Genomic DNA, 19695 nt, shown 5'->3' with positions numbered 1-19695 from the left:
TTAAAACATTTGTTTTAACAGTGAGTTCCTTTAGGTTCCCCAGGACTCACATGATTAGTAATAAACCACCTTTTGACATCTGTAGACTACTTCATCCAACAACAGAAGAATATACTTTCTTCTCAGGTTCACACGGAATGCTCACCAAGACAGGCCATATTCTGGGCCACAAAAGGCATGTTTATGCCTCAACAAATCTAAAAAAGTAGAAATCATACAATATCTGCTCTCAGACCACATGGAATTAAACTATACATCAATAACAGAACAATATCTGGAAAATCCCTACATACTTGAGGATTAAACAACACACTTGTATTAGTCCGTTCTCACACTGCTATAATGAACTTCCTGACCAGGTACAGTGGCTCAAGCCTGTAATCCCAGCACTTTGGGATGCCGAGGCAGGCGGATTACCTGAGGTCAGGAGTTCGAGACCAACCTGGCCAACACGGTGAAACCCCATTTCTACTAAAAATTACAAAAAATTAGCCATGTGTGGTGGCAGGCACCTGTAATCCCAGCTACTTGGGAGGCTGAGGCAGGAGAATCATTTGAACTTGGGAGATGGACGTTGCAGTGAGCTGAGACTATGCCATTGCACTCCAGCTTGGGCAACAAGAGCGAAACTACATCTCAAAAAAAAAAAAAAAAAAAGGCCAGGTACTGTGGCTCACACCTGTAATCCCAGCACTTTGGGAGGCTGAGACAGGCGGATCACTGGAGGTCAGGAGTTCCTGACCAATGTGGTGAAACCCTGTCTCTACTAAAAATACAAAAATTAGCTGGTCGTGGTGGCACATGCCTGTAATCCTAGCTACTTGGGAGGCTGAGGCAGGAGAATCGCTTGAACCCAGGAGGCAGAGGTTGCAGATCGCACCATTGCACTCCAGCGCGGGCAACAAGAGCAAAACTTTGTCTCAAAAAAAAAAAAAAAAAAAAAAATTCAAGATTTAATTTGGTGGGAACACAAAGCCAAACCATATCAACACTTTATTTATTAATATTATTATTATTATTATTTTAGAAAGTCTTGCTCTGTCACCCAGGCTGGAGTGCAGTGGATACATCTCAGATCACTGCAATCTCCACCTCCTAGTTGGAGCGATTCTGGTGCCTCAGTCTCCCAGCCACCACCACGCCTGGCTAATTTTTGTATTTTAAGTAGAGATGGGATTTCACGATGTTGGCCAGGCTAGTCTCGAACTCCTGACCAGGTGATCCACCCACCTCGGCCTCCCAAAGTGCTGGGATTACAGGCGTGAGCCACTGCGCCCAGCCAACACTTCTAAATAACATATTTAGAACTAAATAAAAAATGAAAATACATCCCATTCATGGGGTGCAGCAAAAAGAGTGTTTAGAGGAAAATTGATAGCATTAAATGCATACATTAGTAACGAAGAAAGATCTATAGTCAGTATTCTAGCTTCCCACCTTAGGAAACTAGAAAAAGAAAAGCAAATTAAATCCAAAGTAAGCAGAAGAAAAGAACTAATAAAAATTAGAGCAGAAATCAATTAACTTAAAAAAACAGGAAATCAGTAGAGAAGATCAGCCTCTGGCCAGGCTGACAAAGACAAAAAAGAGAGAATACACTAATCACTAATATCAGAAAGAGAACTGAAATGAAACAGATGCCATGGACCAGCTGGAAGACCCAGAATAGCCAACAACGTTGAAGCGGAATGAAGTCACAGGACTGACCCTACCGAACCTCAAGATGGACTGTATAAAGCTACAGTAATCAAGACAGTGTGGTATTGATTCTGATAGATCAATGCAACAGAATAGGGAACCCACAAACTGGCACACGTAAGTGTAGGCAACTAGTGTTTCACAAAGAGGCAATGGCAGCACAGCAGAGAACAGGTTAACAAACGGCTCTGGAACAATGGGATTGAAATTGGTTGTGTGTGTGTGTGTGTGTGTGTGTGTGTGTGTATGTGTGTGTGTGTGTGAGAGAGAGAGAGAGAGGGAGAGAGGAGAGAGAGAAGAGAGTGATTTTATTTTAAAAATCAATTTAACGCGGGCATGGTGGCTCACACCTGTAATCTCAGCACTTTGGGAGGTCGAGGCGGGTGGATCATCTGAGGTCAGGAGTTCGAGACCAGCCTGGCTAACATGGTGAAATCCCGTCTCTACTAAAATTACCAAAAAATTAGCTGGGCATGGTGGCGCGTGCCTGTATTCCCAGCTACTCTGGAGGCTGAGACTGGAGAATCGCTTGAACCCGGGAGGCGGAGGTTGTTGTAGTGAGTCGAGATCACGCCATTGCACTCCAGCCAGAGTGACAGACCGAGGAGACCCTGTCTCAAAAAAAGAAAAATAGGAAAGAAAATTTAAATGTGTTTAATGTAAAAGTGAAAACACACAGCCTTTACGCAGGGAGCATCACGAGATGTAATCCTTGGTAGGTGGAAAGTTAATTTCATAACATGAAATCTTTTCCTAAATTTGAAAAAAAAATTTTTTTTAAATGGACATATCTTCTTTTTTAAATTGTTAATTGCTTCTTTTAAAATTAATGGACTAATCAAAAAAACAGTGATACATACTGATTATTTCATGCGTTTTACTGAAAATAATTTGTCGTAAGAAGATTGTTCAGGCCAGGCTCGGTGGCTCAAGCCTGTAATCCCAGCACTTTGGAGGCCGAGGCGGGTGGATCACGAGGTCAGGAGATCGAGACCATCCTGGCTAACATGGTGAAACCCCGTCTCTACTAAAAATACAAAAAACTAGCCGGGCGTGGTGGCGCCTGTAGTCCCAGCTACTTGGAGGCTGAGGCAGGAGAATGGCGTAAACCCGGGAGGCAGAGCTTGCAGTGAGCCGAGATCGCGCCACTGCACTCCAGCCTGGGTGACACAGCGAGACTCCGTCTAAAAAAAAAAAAAAAAAAAAAAAAAAAGAAGATTGTTCAAAATGACCCACTCTGGGGGTCAAGGGCTCGGGCCCCCACTGCTGAGCCTGGAAAGGCAAAGACCGCCGAGGCTGCGCTCCCCTAGTCCTTCACGTCGGGTCCGGCCCCACCTGGCAGCGCCTGGGCCCTGCCGTGCGCCCCAGGGCTGGGGTCCCGGGCTGCCCCTGCTGAGAAGCCAGGCACGCGTTCAGCCCCCGGGCATCTCTCCGAGGCTCTGTGCGCCTCATTCCTCCATGGTGCCACTTTTAAAAAAGATAATTGCTAATTACGTATTTTAAAATTTTAGCTTCCATAGACAGAACGTTTCCCTTTCTGTTTAGAGTGTGGTTCCTACCTCCTTCCAGAATAGCTCAAAGTCCCCAATGCGCTTTGCAACAAAACCACTTGATAACAGGAGGGCAGGACTATGGCGAAACCGCCAGGAAAGCTTCCTAAAGAGGTCAAACAAAACGAAACAAAACAAAGCTTGGAAAGATCAAGAAAAGCATCGTGGGTGACACCAGGATCTGGGGACTTCATTCATTCATTCATTCATTTATAAAGAGGGTCTTTGGGAAGGAAAAGGGGAGGGGATTCCGGGCCGCTGGGCTCCTCGCAGGACACGCGCGCCCCTCCACGGGGAACCGGGCGGTGGTGGGGGGGGAGGAGCGCCAGCGCTGCGGGGGGTCTGGGATCACCCAATCGCGGGGACCCCTGATCCCGGGGGCCACTGAATTCCAAGGGGCCCCCACCCCCGACACACGGCGCTGGGTTGCGTCTTCCTTCGTAAGAGGACGCCCTGGCCCTGTGAGACTGAGGCCCCTCCGGGTGCACGGTGGGAGCCTTTGATGGATGCAGCTGATGCTGGGTTTCCATGCAAATCACCCACAATGCTTTGAGCAGGGTTGCCCGAGCTCCTTTAATGTCATTGAAGAGAGAAGGACCTTTTTCTCACAAAGTCAATGTGTTTAACAGTTTTATTTTTTAAACATATGCTTTCTATTTGGAGTATATTTATAATCTTTTTTCTAAATGCCCATAAATAGTCACCATAACTAAGGAAGAGATGGAACTTTTGAGGCTTATATAAGGAGCAGTGTGCCTTTGTGCTTCGGCTGGTCCGAGTGCAGTGGTGTTTACAACTAATTGATCACAACCAGTTACAGATTTCTTTGTTCCTTCTCCACTCCCACTGCTTCACTTGACCAGCCTTTTGCTGCAGCTTTGGGGTGGGAAAGCATTTTGTGTTCCCCAATATGAAACAGCCAAGATCCTGCCTGAGGGTTTTTCTTGAACACACCACCACTTGCCAGTGAAGATGACTAGTGGACAGAGCACATTGAGTGTTTTCAGGAGCCTGGCATGCTCCATGTTGAAAAGGGAGGTCCCCTTGTCTCTGAATTGTAACTCGAGAATAAGAACCATAGGTTTAGGTGACCTAAGGAATGAACCATGTCTCATGCACCTCCTTATCCACGGTGTCAGGCATGAAGAACAGGGATCCAGGACAGGCCAAAAGTCCTCAGAGTGCAGTAAGAGAGCAAGCTTTGCAAGTTGCAAAGTAATGTACATAGCATGATTCTCTTTCACACTGAAAAGTAAAACACTTTGCACATCTGTGTGTAAGCTTGTCTGTGTTAATACAGTATTAGCAAGATCAAAGATGAAGAAAATCTCAAGCTGTTAACCTAGAAATGATGCAGATACGAAGCTTTCCTCTTTACTGTGTGGTGGGGAACTGCTCACCTCGGACGCCGTGATACACAGTATTGTCTCTAAGACTTGGATCCACTAAACTTTGCTTTTCTTGTAAAACCCTATAAAGATTTTGGTATTGGAAAATATCCCCTTTCTCTTCGCAATGTCGTGCTTTTAAAAATCAAAATTATTTTGGCTTCACACTACTGTCTGTGCAATGATAGTTGGATATAGTGTGTAACATTTGGGACATACTTATACTAAAAATCTATTTACACTATTGTTCAAATTTGACCAGGCATCCTGTATTTTACCTGACAACCCTATCTTATTCAAATACGTCTTAGGAAAGAACTAATGCCAAACTCTTTTCTTCCTCAAGTTATCATATTACTCTGAGCTGGCCTTATAGTTGCACTTGGCATTCATTATTGTTTTGCAGATATTATCTGGTTAGGAAGCTTCTGGTGATAGGGTACATATGTCATCAAGACTGATAGAATTGCGCAGTCTCGTATCTGTGGAATGAAATCTGCCTAAAGTCAGAGAAATTGATTCTGCTCTCATGTTAGTTTCGTAGTGTCCATATTAACAGTTGTTCCACCATCAATTACGTACTTTTTTCCCTCCCTCTCCCTCCCTCCTAACTATCCATCCATCTATCTTTTCGTTTTTAGCAATGTTTTCACTGAATGGAATAGTACAGCAATTGGTTTCATGGCTTTGTTGCCATTGTTTGATTGCTGGTTTTTCTTTGCGGGGTAGCAGAGAGAATATTGTTGGGGAAGAAAGGTTATTCTGGCTCTGCAAGCAATGAACTCAGTGGCTGGCTCTCAGCTGCTTATGTGATCTCTCTCAGAACCTCAGTTTCTTCATTTGTAAAATGGTAATGTCTGTCATACTAACCTAACTGGACTGCAAAGAATATTAAATGAAATAAGTCATATGAAAATACCCTGGGCCGGGCGCGGTGGCTCAAGCCTGTAATCCCAGCACTTTGGGAGGCCGAGACGGGCGGATCACAAGGTCAGGAGATCGAGACCATCCTGGCTAACACGGCGAAACCCCGTCTCTACTAAAAACACAAAAAATTAGCCAGGCGAGGTGGCGGCGCCTGTGGTCCCAGCTACTCGGGAGGCTGAGGCAGGAGAATGGCGTGAACCCGGGAGGCGGAGCTTGCAGTGAGCTGAGATCTGGCCACTGCACTCCAGCCTGGGCGACAGAGCGAGACTCCGTCTCAAAAAAAAAAAAAAGAAAATACCCTGTACCTTATAAAATACAAATGTATTCCTTTGCAAATATAAAATGGTGACTATGGCCAATAGACTGTTACTCTCTTGCAGTATCATTTAATTGCCATTATTCCCGAGATACAGTGACAGTCCTGTGTTCACAGCTGGTGCATGAACATAGCAACATCAGTTGACTTGAACAATCACTGTAATTAAGGCATATCTATTACTGAAGAAGCAGCAAGCTAGCTGTACAGGAAAAGTCTCAGGACTTAGATTGAAGAGACTCACAGGGAGCCCTTGGTCTCTCTGTCTTGACTTCCTGATTCAATTACCTCTCACCAGGTTCGTCCCTCAACACCTGAGAATTACAACTCAAGGCCGGGTGTGTTGGTTTATGCCTGTATTCCCAGCACTTTGGAGGTCGAGGTGGGCAGACCTCCTGAGGTCGGGAGTTCGAGACCAGCCTGACCAACATGAAGAACCCCCCCCCCGCCCCTGTCTCTACGAAAATACAAAAAAATTAGCTGGGCGTGGTGGCACATGCCTGTAATACCTGCTAATCAAGAGGCTGAAGCAGGAGAATCCCTTGAACCTGGGAGGCGGAGGTTGCAGTGAGCAGAGATCATGCCATTGCGCTGCAGCCTGGGCAACAAGAACGAAACTCTGTCTCAGAAAGAAAACAAACACACACACACACGGAAGCTCTTGGGAAACCCACATGTGCCCTCAAGGTGCCTTGGGTTACTTGCAGCTGTAAGAACAAACTATTCTTTTGTTATATACACATTTGTGGCAGTCACACTGTACTGCAACACCACCACAATCTTACCAAACAACACTTTGCCTCGAGGCTGTTAGGAAGGTATACTTCCATGTAGCCCAGCGGAAGGAAGATCAGTGTAACTTACGACCCTTTGTTTCTGATGAGGAGGCAGCTGCCTGGCTTTCTAAAGGTTACACAAGAACCTAAGGGCTGAACCAGGATTAGAAAGTGGCTTTGGTGCCTCACGTCGTGGGCATCCCACCATGTACTCTGCCCCCTTCCGCCTTCTTCTCTATTTTCAAACTCTTGGATGTGGTTTGTCTTCCTCCAAAACACTTTCTCTCTGAGAATGTTCACATCTCTTAGCTTCAAAACTAACAGGATTGTCGACTTTGAAATGCCTCTTTCTTAATTTTGTCCATCGAGTGTTGTATCATCAAATACCAGTCTTTAATCCTACTGATATTAAAACATTAAAAAATCCTGGCTGGGCACGGTGGCTCACACCTGTAATCCCAGCACTTTGGGAGGCTGAGGCGGAAGGATCACTTGAGGCTAGGAGTTCAAGACCACCCTGGCCAAAATGGCAAAACCTCAGTCTTTACAAAACTAGAAAAATCAGCCAGGCATGGTGGCGCGCGCCTATAGTCCCAGCTACTCAGGAGGCTAAGGCAAGATAATTGCTTGGACCCAGGAGGTTGCAGTGAGCCGAGATTACACCACTGCACTCCAGCCTGGGTGACAGAATGAGACTCTGTCTCAAAAAAAAAAAAAAAAAGAAAAGAAAAGAAAAGAAAAAGTACAAGAAAAATAAAAACCCCATTCACCCTCATCCCATTTCCTGTCTTTGATCTCTTAGGACACATACTATGCCATCTTTACCAATAATTGGTCCTTAGTATCTATTATCATTTATTTGATTTTTGTTTTCTTTTTTCTTTTTGTCTGTGGATTTTCCCAAATTTACTGTTTGTTTCTGACTGACTGTTTCTGGAAGAAAAGGGTAGTATTTCCTTTGTTTTCCCCCTGTATTCCATGCTTTATTCGATGATGCTGACTTTCAACATTTTAAAATTGAGATGAAAACAAGAAACGAGGCATGCTGGGTCGGTGGCAACTCTGTAAAAGACTAGTCAAGTGCAGTAGTGAGAAGGGGGGAAAGAGTAGAACAAGGAGTTCGATCTGTAACTGACTGTGAACAATCAATTGAGATAACTCACTACCTTCGGACCAGCCAACAACTCTGCCTACTGTCTGAAGTATTTAAAGCTCCCAAATTTGTTCATTTTTCCCTTACAGTGATATTTTAGTTTCAGTTTCTTGATAACTATATTTACGATATTGATGATACACACCCTCTAAGAAGTCCCTGGCACATGTATTTATCAATAGATGGAAAAACTTACTGCACAACAAGAATCAGACATGTTGCTAAGCATCCTGGGAAAGAGATATGCAAAATTAGCATATCGTCATCAGGGTGTCTCTCCTCCGATTTGTCTTGAGTGGCTCAGCCACCACAAGGCACAGGAGAGCCGCCGAATCTGCACTGGCCTCCTTTGTTTGCTGTGTGACCCTCAGGACAGCTCTGTGGGACCTGGAGGAAACTGTGAGCCCTGCAGATAAAGTCTGTGCTTCCTGCGTCACTGAATCCCAGCAAGCGCCACTACCTGGAGGCTGACGTATTCCCATCTTGGCAGAGTCAGCTGCCTACAGAGATGCTTCCCCCATTGCCCAAGATCCCTGCTTCCTCCCTAAACCCGAACTGAGAGAACAGAAACCACTACCTAAGGAACGTGAAAGGGAAGCATCTGAAACACCCAAAGATCTTGGATTGCTCCTGAGGACTTCAGAATCTACAGGGGCAAAAGGCAGAAGCAGAAAGTCCGAAGTAAAGATGACTAAGAAAAGGCGAGCGGAAAAGATTTCTCTGAAAGTGTCAGAGGCAAAGCTCTGAAAGACCTGAAACTCATGCCGAAAGCCAAGAACAGCCAAAACACAGTAGGGATGTGTCTGGAACAAGGATTGGGCTGTTCCCGGGGCAGCAGAATTCACAACTCTGTTTTACTCCTAATAGAGGATCTTCCTCCTGCAGCGACCAGCAGACACTACTGTAAAGGTGCAGGCAAGGGGAGGGGAAGGGCAGGCTGCTGCCCGTTGGAGTTCACATCTCCAAGGCCTGAGAAAATGTGTCCCTGGATGCCCCAAGCCAATGGAAAAGCAGAATTATTGACTGTGTTTGACTCCTTCTGGTACCTAGCACAGTACCTAGGACACAGCAGGTGCTATGTAAATGTGTTGAGTGAATGAATGAATGAACGAATGAATGAAATTGAGGAGAATGAATAACCCCAGAAAACTAGACATAGGTAGATGTTGTCCTAATTTCAAAAGGGGAAAATGAGAGTGAGAGTTTCATAAATGATAATCTCTAAACGATGGTGGGAAGTCGAGGTGGGCAGATAACCTGAGGTCAGGAGTTCAAGACCAGCCGGGCCAAAGTGGCAAAACCATCTCTACTAAAAATACAAAAAGTAGCTGGGTATGGTGGTGCACGCCTGTAATCCCAGCTACTTGGGAGGCTGAGGTAGGAGAATCGCTTGAACCCAGGAGGTGGAGGTTGCAGTAAGTCAACATCATGCCACTGCACTCCAGCCTGAGAGACAGAGTGAGACTCCATTTCAAAAAAAAAAAAAAATTTTTTTTTTAAAGAATGTTAGCTTTCAGGGTTCAGAATCATTTTGCCTGGCTGACAGGATACAAGCTAACAAGAAACTAACAGACATAAACAAACAAGGTAACAGACACAAATTATCAGGGCTGAAACTTTCCTTTTCTGTTAAAAAACAACAACAGATCTGACCAAGTACCAGGTAAGAGAATCAGTAAAAATGCAAATACTTGTGCAGCTTCACAGAAGGCTGTCATTGTCCCGGAAGTCTGTTCTCACTGGGTGGAACCCAGGGCCCAGGGCTCAGTTCGGGGTCCCATATTTTAAAAAAGATGTCAACAAAGGAGAGCTGCCCAGGACAAGGTGAGCAAGATGGTGACACACACTTCCTCCAGGTGAGTGATTCTTGACTTTGCAAAAATGCTCTCAACTAACAGTTGGGTGGTTCCTCAAAAAGTTAAATACAGAACTACCATATGACCCCAAATTTCCACTCCTAAGTATATACCCCAAAGAGCAGAAAACATGTCCACACACAAGTCTGAGCACAATGTTCACAGCAGCACTATTCACAATGGCCAAAATGTGGAGACAACCCGAGTGTCCGCTGAAGCAAGAATGGATAAACGATGGTGGTATGCATGTATAATGGACTGTTCTCCATCCACAAAAAGGAAGCGCGTTCTGACACATCCTACATGGGGGAGCCTTGAAAGTATTATTCTAAGTGAAAGAAGCCAGACATAAAAGGTCACATATTGTAGGATTCCATTTATATGAAATGTTCAGAAGAGACAAATCCATAGAGACAGAATGAAGATTGGTCAGGGGCTGGAGGGCGTGACTGTTTATTTGGATACAGGATTTCCTTTGGGGCTATTAATGTTTTGGAACTAGTTTTGCACAACAGTGAGAATGTACTAAACACCCCTGAACTGTACCCTTAAAAATGGTTAATTTTATGTTATGTGAATTCCACCCCAGTTTTGTGTTTTTCTTTGTTTTTGAGACGGAGTCTTGCTCTGTCACCCAGGCTGGAGTGCAGCGGCGCAATCTCGGCTCACTGCAACCTCTGCCTCTTGGGTTCAAGTGATTCTCCTGCCTCAGTCACCTGAGTAGCTGTGACTACAGGAATATGCCACTACGCCCAGCTAATTTTTTTTTTTTTTTAGTAGAGATGGGGTTTCACCATGTTGATTAGGCTGGTCTCGAACTCCTGACCTCAAATGATCCATCTGCCTCAGCCTCCCAAAGTGCTGGGATTACAGGCGTGAGCTACTATGCCCAGCCCTCACCCCAGTTTTTTAAAATGCTTTCAACTAATAGTATCCCATTTGATCTGGTCCTGTTGACGGTCTTGTGAAGTGAGTAGGACTGGTGATATTTTTTCTAGTTTTCTGGTTGAGAAAAATGAGGCTGGGAGGTTTGCCCAGTTAGTAAGCTAAGTGATGGCAGATGGGGTCTCAAGGAGTCTCTGATTCCAGGACAAGTGTAGTGTCTGCCATTCCCCTCTGCATTCCTTTTACCCCACTCCACTGGCGCAACACCTCCCCGGGTGCAGGGTAGGGTGGGGGGGCGGTCCCACAGCCCCTGTGGTCCACCCTGCAGAGGAGCCCGAAGGGGCTTTGGGGCCATCTGTGAGGTTCATGCTGCCTTGACCCTTGGACTTGCTCTCCTGGTGAACTACAGCAGGCAGCAAGTGCGGAACATGGCGCTGCTTCCTCCCAGGCCAGGGCCAGGGCCACATCCACTGGCTGAACCAGGTAGGATGCGCTGCAGAGGCTGAGGCTGGTGTGGGTGACGTGGAGTTGCTTCTGAATGTTACCTTCAATAGACAATGGAGGTAATGTTGAAAATCTTGGCCGGGTGCAGTGGCTCACGCCTGTAACCCCAACACTTTGGGAGGCTAAGGCAGGCAGATCACCTGAGGTCAGTAGTTCGAGACCAGCCTGGCCAACATGGCAAAATCTCATCTCTACTAAAAATACAAAAATTACCTGGGTGTGGTGGCTCGCACCTTGGCATCATGGGGCTGTGCCAGTGAAGCTCCCGGGGCACCCACAGAAAGGTGGTCTCACTCGTAGGTTGTGGGGCTCGGGACTGCCACCACTCTGACTCTCCCAGGTGTGAACTGCTCTTTGCCTCCTCGTCTGTTACTGCCTTGGATCAGAGGGAAATAAACAGCAGACAAAAACAAAAACCTGGGGAAACGACATTTAAAACTGTCCAAATACCAAACCTGGAAGGAAGTCACGGCTTTTCCTTCTGCCCCATGTGAACGTCCACCTGGAGAGTGAGCAGGAAATCGAGTGTCTCCCTGCTTGAGACCCTCCAGCCTTTATTTTTATTTTTTATTTTTATTTAAGTGCTGACAGTAACCCAGCCTTTAACTTGTGAAAAATAGAACAAACAATAGGCCGGGTGCAGTGGCTCATGCCTATAATCCCAGCACTTTGGGAGGCCAAGGCGGGTGAATCACTTGAGGCCAGGAGTTCGAGACCAGCCTAGCCAACATGGCAAAACCCCATCTCTACTAAAAATACAAAAATTAGCCAGGCGTAGTGGCTCATGCCTGTAGTCCCAGCTACTTGGGAGGCTGAGGCAGGAGAATCACTTGAACCCAGGAGGCAGAGGTTGCAGTGAGCGAACAGCGAGCCACTGCACTGCAGTCTGGGCGACAGATGGAGACTGTCTCAAAAATAAATAAATAAAACTAAGTAACAGTAAAAAACAAAACAAAAAGTGTCCCAGAGCTTCCAGGGTCCCATGGGGGAGCTGGGGTCTCTCTGACCTTCACACCCAGCTGGAAAGGGCCTGGGGTCTGAGTGGCCCCCTACAGCCGGGGCTTCACCAGGCTTGTGCCGAAACTATGCCCTGTGCAGTCAGACCTGTGGTGCTGGTCCCTGCTTGATCTGCTTTTCCTGGTCCAGGTCACTGCACACGCTGGAGTGGTCTTCAAAGTGAAAATGGGCGCACTTGGGTGCTTCCTGCTCAGGCCCCCGAGATTGCAGCTCTCGGCCCCTGTGGGTCATGTAACTGACACCCCTTAGCACAGCCAGGCTTGAGGCACTGAGTCTCGCATCAGCACCCAAGAGATGCTGAAGCCCATGGCCCCTCCCTCCCTGACGACCTTGGTTGATGGCTTGGCTACTTTCCTTTCAATCCCTGAAAACATGAAGGGTGTGCCCACATGCCCTTCCCCACTGTCCCCCCAGGGTGCTGCCATCTGCCATTCTGCAGGTTGCTGGGTGTGGGGATGGGCATTTTCAGACCTCAGGGTGACTCCCAGGTGTTCCCCTGGTTATAGAAACGACTTTGTCTCAGGCGGCACTAAGTCACAAGTAACTGAAACTATGAAAACGTCCATCCTCAGCCTTCTCTGGAATTTGAATGGCCTTGGCCTGGCCTGACCACCTCCTTTTCATGGCTTCAGCGTCTGGGTTTTCCCTTACAGATTTCATCCTTTTCGAAAGGAGACTGCCTCCTCTGTCCCTGTCTGTCTTCCTTACAAGTAGAGCTCTTAGGGTCAGAGAGAAGGTCCAGCTGGGTCCCCTTTGGCAGGGTCAAGGGACATTCCCCTCACCCCCGGCCTGGTCCTGGGCCAGCCACCTTGCCTCAGTTAGGAAAGTTTTCTAAATAGCCTTTCTGAAGATCCAATTCTTTACCTGAACTCTTATGGGACAAGTGTGTACTGCAAACAGCCCCTCTGGAGAGCAGCACAGGCCCCCGCTTTAGCTGGTTTCGTTTTCACAAAGAGGAGGGGATCTGGAAAGAGGGGCTGAGGAGGTAGAGCTACTGTGGCCTGTGATCAGAGTAGAAGGATTGTTTCCGGGCCACATGACTAGGGGCAGGAGCCTGGCAGCCACAAGGTCACAGCATTTAGGCACCTGGGCTGGTAGCAGCAAAGGGAACAGGTAGAGTCTACGCCTTGTTGTAACTCAGCAGAGAGCCTTCAACTCTCAAGGCATCGAAATGGAACATACTCGGCAAGCATTCAACCCTGTGCAGTTTGGGTTTTTAAGTTAGTTTTATTATTAGAAACTGGGGTCTTGCTATGTTGCCCATGCTGGACTCAAACTCCTGGGCTCAAGTGATCCTCCTGCCTCGACCAGCCAAAGCTGGGATTACAGGCATAAGCCACTGCACCTGACCTCTCATGCAGTTTTGAATACTTGGAAGTATCCTGGCCAGCTCTGTGGCTTTGGGCAAGGCCATCTCTTCTCCAATTCTGTTTCCTTAAAAGGAGGGAGTCTGGCCAGGTGTGGTGGCTCATGCCTTTAATCCCAGCACTTTGGGAGGCCAAGGTGGGTGGATCACTTGAGGCCAGGAGTTCAAGACCAGCCTGGCCAACATGGCAAAACCCTATCTCTACTAAAAATACAAAAATTAGCTGGGCGTGGTGGCAGGTGCCTGCAGTCCCAGCTACTCTGGAGGCTAAGGCACGAGAATTGCTTGAGCCAGAGGTTGCAGTGAGCTGAGATTGTGCCACTGCACTCGTCTAGGAGACAGAGTGAGACTCTGTCTCAAATAAAAAAATAAAATAAAATAAAAAAGAGGAAGTTTGAAGTGTCAAGGCTTTGGAAGGAAGAGCAGCTTCCGATGGGCTTGAGCCTAACCAGCCCTGCCACCAGAGGACCGTTGATGCTTCCATGACCCAAATTAGTCTTGGGGTCACCAAAAGGCAGTGATTAAAAAGTGGCCACTGGCTGGGCGTGGTGGCTCACACCTGTAATCCCAGCACTTTGGAAGGCCAAAATGGGTGGATTACCTGAGGTTAGGAGTTCGAGACCAGCCTGGCCAACATGGCAAAATCCTGTCTCTACTAAATATACAAAGATTAGCTGGGCATGGTGGTGGGCACTGTAATCCCAGCTACTCAGGAGGCTGAGGCAGTAGAATCGTTTGAACCTGGGAGGCAGAGGTTGCAGTGAGCCAAGATCACACCACTGTACTCCAGCCTGGGCGACAGAGTGAGACTTCATCTTAAAAAAAAAAAAAAAATGGCCGCCAAGCACGAGGTGTAGCAGGTCTCTATGGTCTCTATGGGGCATGCTACTAAGAGGTCAGAGAATGGGGAGGCTTCTGAGCAGGAGAGCTCCTCCAGGCACTGTGTCAAGGCGACCATGGCATGAGCACTGGACCCTGGGCAAGGGACCATTCTTGTGTTCCAGTGCGGTTGAAGCATTTATGCCGTGCACTCAGTAATGCAGCCGAACAACCCTGACTGCAGCCTCAACTGCAGCTCCAGACTGGAATCTCCAGCCTTTCTAAGGGAACTACTCCATTTTTAAACCTTTGTTACAATCGGGGCATCCTGTGTGCTGGTTTATTTCTTGGGGTTATAATACCACGAGGGGAAAAAAAGGGGGATGTTGACTTAGATCAGACGTTTCTAACTAAATGCAGCCCTGAAGGGCCTTTCTTTGGCCTATCCAGTGTTGATAAGACCGTTTGAATTAGATTTGACACTTAAAAATTGGGTGATTTCACATAAAAATGTCTGGCTTTTCTTGAAAAACCAGAAGAGTAACAGGAGGCTCAGAATCCCACCAGCAACAAGTGCCTGGGGCCAAGCAGCAGCACCCACTTCAGGCAGGACAGAGGATCTCAAGTGCATCCTGGTGGCCACCACTCCCCATCACCCCTTGCCGCACTTAACCTTGCCTGCCAGGTCCCTCGAACACTGGAGTTTTCAACCTCTGGCCTCCAGCGAACCCAACTGTCCATGAGTTCCAAGTAGGAGACTTTTGTAGCAGATTGGGGATGGAGCATTCAAAGGCATGTTTTCAGTCCAACCTGACCTGAGCCTATACTTGCTGTCAATAGATGAGAAAAGCCAGAAAGAGTAGACAGACGGGAATGGGAATGGTGGCTCATATTTGTAATCTCAGCACTTTGGGAGGCCAAGGCAGGCGGATCACTTGAGCCCAGGTGTTTGAGACCAGTCTGGGCAACATAGTGATATCTCCTCTCTACAAAAAACCTACAAAAATTTAGCCGGGTGTGGTAGTGCACGCCTGTAGTCCCAGCTTACTTGGGAGGCTGAAGTGGGAGGATTACCTGAGCCTGGAAAGGCTGCAGTGAGCCGTGACTGTGCCACTGCACTCCAGCCAGGGGGACGGAGTGAGACCCTGTCTCAAAAAATTTAAAAATAATAATAATAAATAAACTCCTTTCCCACGACTTCTTCTCCAAGTTGCTTTCTTAAAAAACCCCTTCTGGCTCACGCCTGTAACCCCAGCACTTTGGGAGGCCGAGGCAGGCAGATCATTTGAGGTCAGGAGTTCGAGACCAGCCTGGCCAACATAGTGAAACCCCCTCTCTACTAAAAATACAAAAAAAAAATGGTCAGGCGTGGTGGTACATGCCTATAATCCTAGCTACTCTGAAGTACGAGAATTGCTTTCATCTGGGAAAACGAAGTTGCAGCGACCCGAGATCATGCCACTGCACTCCAGCCTGGATGAGAGTGAGACTCTGTCTTTAAAAAAACTTCTCAGTTTTTACTTTTGAACTAGAGGTCCTTTGTCATCCTCCCTTTTCCACAGTCTCTCTGTAATCTAAGATGGGGCCATGTTGAATTCAAGAGCTGTGCTTGGCCGGGCGCGGTGGCTCAAGCCTGTAATCCCAGCACTTTGGGAGGCCGAGACGGGCGGATCATGAGGTCAGGAGATCGAGACCATCCTGGGTAACACAGTGAAACCCCGTCTCTACTAAAAATACAAAAACTTAGCCGGGCGAGGTGGCGGGCGCCTATAGTCCCAGCTACTCGGGAGGCTGAGGCAGGAGAATGGCGTGAACCCGGGAGGCGGAGCTTGCAGTGAGCTGAGATCCGGCCACTGCACTCCAGCCTGGGTGACAGAGCGAGACTCCGCCTCAAAAAAAAAAAAAAAAAAAAAAAAAAAAAAAAAAAAAAAGAGCTGTGCTCATCTTGCCTTGTGCTGAGCCGAGTGAAAAGAGTGTGGAGCGAGTGGTGTGGCTGAGGGGAGGCTCTGACTTAGGCAAGAGAGCCCCTTCCCTGTCTGGCCCCTTAAGCCTGGGCTTCCCAAGAATCTACAGTTCTCCATTTACTCATTCAAAAGGTGTTCAGTTACTGTTACTATGCGCTGGTCCTGGGCGGCCTCCCAGTTCTACCTCTATTTTTTTTTTTTTGAGACGGAGCCTCACCCTATCACCCAGGCTAGAGTGCAGTGGGTCAATCTCGGCTCACTGCAGCCTCTGCCTCCCAGGTTCCAGTGATTCTCCTGCCTCAGCCTCCTGGGTAGCTGAGATTACAGGTGCCCGTCACCTCACCTGGCTAACTTTTGTATTTTTAATAGAGACAGGGTTTCACCATGTTAGCCAGGCTGGTCTCGAACTACCGACCTGAGGTGATCCGCCTACCTCAGCCCCCCAAAGTGCTGGGATTAAAGGCATGAACCACCACACCTAGTCCCACCTCTCACTTTTGCTTCCCAAGCCTTCTGCAAGATTTAAAAATACTAAGTACTAAAAACTAGGCTGAATACTGAATAAATATTAAATACAGTCATGTCACTTAACAGGAACATGTGCTGAGAAATGCATTGTGAGGCGACTCTGGCATTGTGTGAACATCAGAACGCACTTCCACAGACTCTGATGGTACAGCCCGCTGCACACCCTGGCTATACGGTAGTGTGTCACTCCTAGGCTACAAACCTGTACAGCATGCTCCTGCGCTATTGTAAGCATTTGTGTATCTATGCATAGAAAATGTACAATAAGAATATGGTATAAAAGATTAAAACAGCATGCCTGTAATGAGTACTTTCTATGAATGGAGCTTGTAAGACTGGAAGTTGTTCTGGGTGAGTCAGTGAGTGGTGAGTGAAATGTGAAGGCCTGGGACTTTACCATCCACTACTGTAGACTTTATAAACACCGCAAGCTTAGGCCACACTAAATTTATTTTTAAAACATGGTAGCGGCCAGGTGCAGTGGTTCACGCCTGTAATCCCAGCACTTTGGGAGGCTGAAGTGGGAGGATCACCTGAGGTCAGGAGTTCAAGACCAGCCTGGCCAATTTGGTGAAACTCCGTCTCTAATAAAAACAAAAATTAGCCGGGCATGGTGGCACGCACCTGTAGTCCCAGCTACTCAGGAGGCTGAGGCAGAATAATTGCTTGAACCTGGGAGGCGGAAGTTGCAGTGAGCTGAGAATGTACCACTGCACTGCAGCCTAGGCGACAGAGGAAGACTCCGTCTCAAAGAAAAATAAATACATAAATTAAATAAAACACGGTAATTTTGCTATGACATTATGAAGGCTACAACATCATTAAGTGAAAGAAATTTTTCAGTTCCACTACAATTTTATGGGACCACTGTCATAAATGTGGTCCCTCATTGACAGAAATGTCATTCTCAGTGCATGAGTGTAACTCTTTAGTTCATTATAGTAGGAATCAAAGAATCAGTCATGTCCACTTGGGTTCAATCCCTTTGCTGCACCTGGTAGGGTCTGAGGTTGTGCACCTGGTGGCCTGGACTGTCAGATTTGTCCGTGGGGCTCCTGGAGCCCTTCCTAGCTCACAGCCCTCACCCTAGGGCTGGCCCACCTTCACAGGGGATGCCTTGGTCCTTCCAAGGGCAGGTGTGTGCTCAGAAGACAGAGTCAGCTGACGAGACTTAGTGCTAGGAGAGCTGGTCAGTCAGGAGCTCGTGGATCCGTGGGATGTGTAGTCAGAGTCAGGGGCCTTGAAGTTAAAGGTCCTATCCATCTCCTGGAGGGAGGCCCAGCCTGCCAGGGCTACAGGCTCTGAGAGCTTCTTCACCCAAGAACCCCACGGAAGTTTTGTTTGAGCTCCATTATTTCCCAAGCCAAAATAACAAATTCTACTGTAGTGGAGTGCATATTAACCTCCTTGAGAAGGCTTCAACACGTTCCAGGAGCTGCTGGTGCTGTGAAGGACACCCGTTTTGAGTTCTGTTCCGGCTTCCCAGTTTACCCACCCTGTGGCTCTGGGGGAAATTCTTTTAATATCTGACCTCTGCTTCCTTTTCTATGAGGCAGAGGTGATACGACCTAGGCAGGCAAGACCTGTCCTGCCTCCATTACATCATCAAAAAAAAAAGGTGGAGTGGGGTAGGATAAGCACGTTTAAAAACGCAGCAACAGGCCGGGCGCAGTGGCTCAAGCCTGTAATCCCAGCACTTTGGGAGGCCGAGATGGGCGGATCACGAGGTCAGGAGATCGAGACCATCCTGGCTAACACAGTGAAACCCCGTCTCTACTAAGAAATACAAAAAATAGCCGGGCGAGGTGGCAGCGCCTGTAGTCCCAGCTACTCGGGAGGCTGAGGCCGGAGAATGGCGTGAACCCGGGAGGCGGAGCTTGCAGTGAGCTGAGATCCGGCCACTGCACTCCAGCCTGGGCTACAGAGCGAGACTCCATCTCAAAAAAAAAAAAAAAAACAAAAACAAAAAAAAACGCAGCAACATTTTGTTTTAGGTGGGTGATGAGTAAAGGGTGTGTTATCCAAGTCTCTTTTGCATATGCTGAAATTTCGTAAGTGACAAAACCCTTCATTCAGAAACCTGGGTGTCTTATCTGTCTTCTCAGGTCCACTCACCCACCCTCAGCATCTGATCAGTCTCAGAGCCCCGGAGATCCTGCCCCCTTATCCCTGAGACCCACTGGCCACCCATGCCGGAGCCTGCCCTCGCTCCCTTGCTCCTGAGCAGGAGGTGCCATAGCAGTGAGAGTGGCCTGTGCTCACATCCCGGCTCTGTTTGCTACTCAGCTCCACAACCCCCTCCTTTCTAGCTGTAAAATGACCACAAGAACCTACCTCACAGGTCACTTAAATGACACAATCTGGCAATGCTCAACACAGGTTCTGGCTTTTGCTCAAGGTGAGATAAATGTTAACTATTACTTGTTACCGATCTCAATCTCATCACATCACCTCCCTGCTTAAAACTATCAACGGTTCCCTGTAAACTAAGATAAAGCTCAAGATCCTGAATGCAGGCCCCCCACCTGGCCCTGCCTCTCCTAACCTCAGCAACCCAGCCTCCTTGCACAGCACTCCGCGCCGCTGGTGAAGGGGAAGGAGGGAAGTTCGCCGCCGCCTCCTCCTCCCAGCTCCAGGTCTGCACCAGGGACAGTGTCCCCTCTTGGGTTCCCAAGGCCCCGTACATACCTTCATCGTGGCACCGATCATGCTGGGCTGTCATCAACCTACTTGCCGTCTCCTTTCTGAGGTCCCTCACAGGTCCAGGGTAAATTCCTTCCGAGGTCCCGCCTTTTGCAGGCAATATAGAGGGAATTGACTCAGTTAAGACACTCTTGGGCTACCTGACCTCCAGGCTGTATTTCCAAAGAGAAAAACATTTTGATTTCTGCCTCAGGGCCTTGCACATGCTGGCCCCAAGCCTGGAACATTTACTCCTGGTATTTCCC

Source organism: Macaca thibetana, chromosome 3, assembly GCF_024542745.1.
Source record: "Macaca thibetana thibetana isolate TM-01 chromosome 3, ASM2454274v1, whole genome shotgun sequence".
Lineage (NCBI taxonomy): Eukaryota > Metazoa > Chordata > Mammalia > Primates > Cercopithecidae > Macaca > Macaca thibetana.
Note: the sequence above shows the minus strand (reverse complement) of the source record.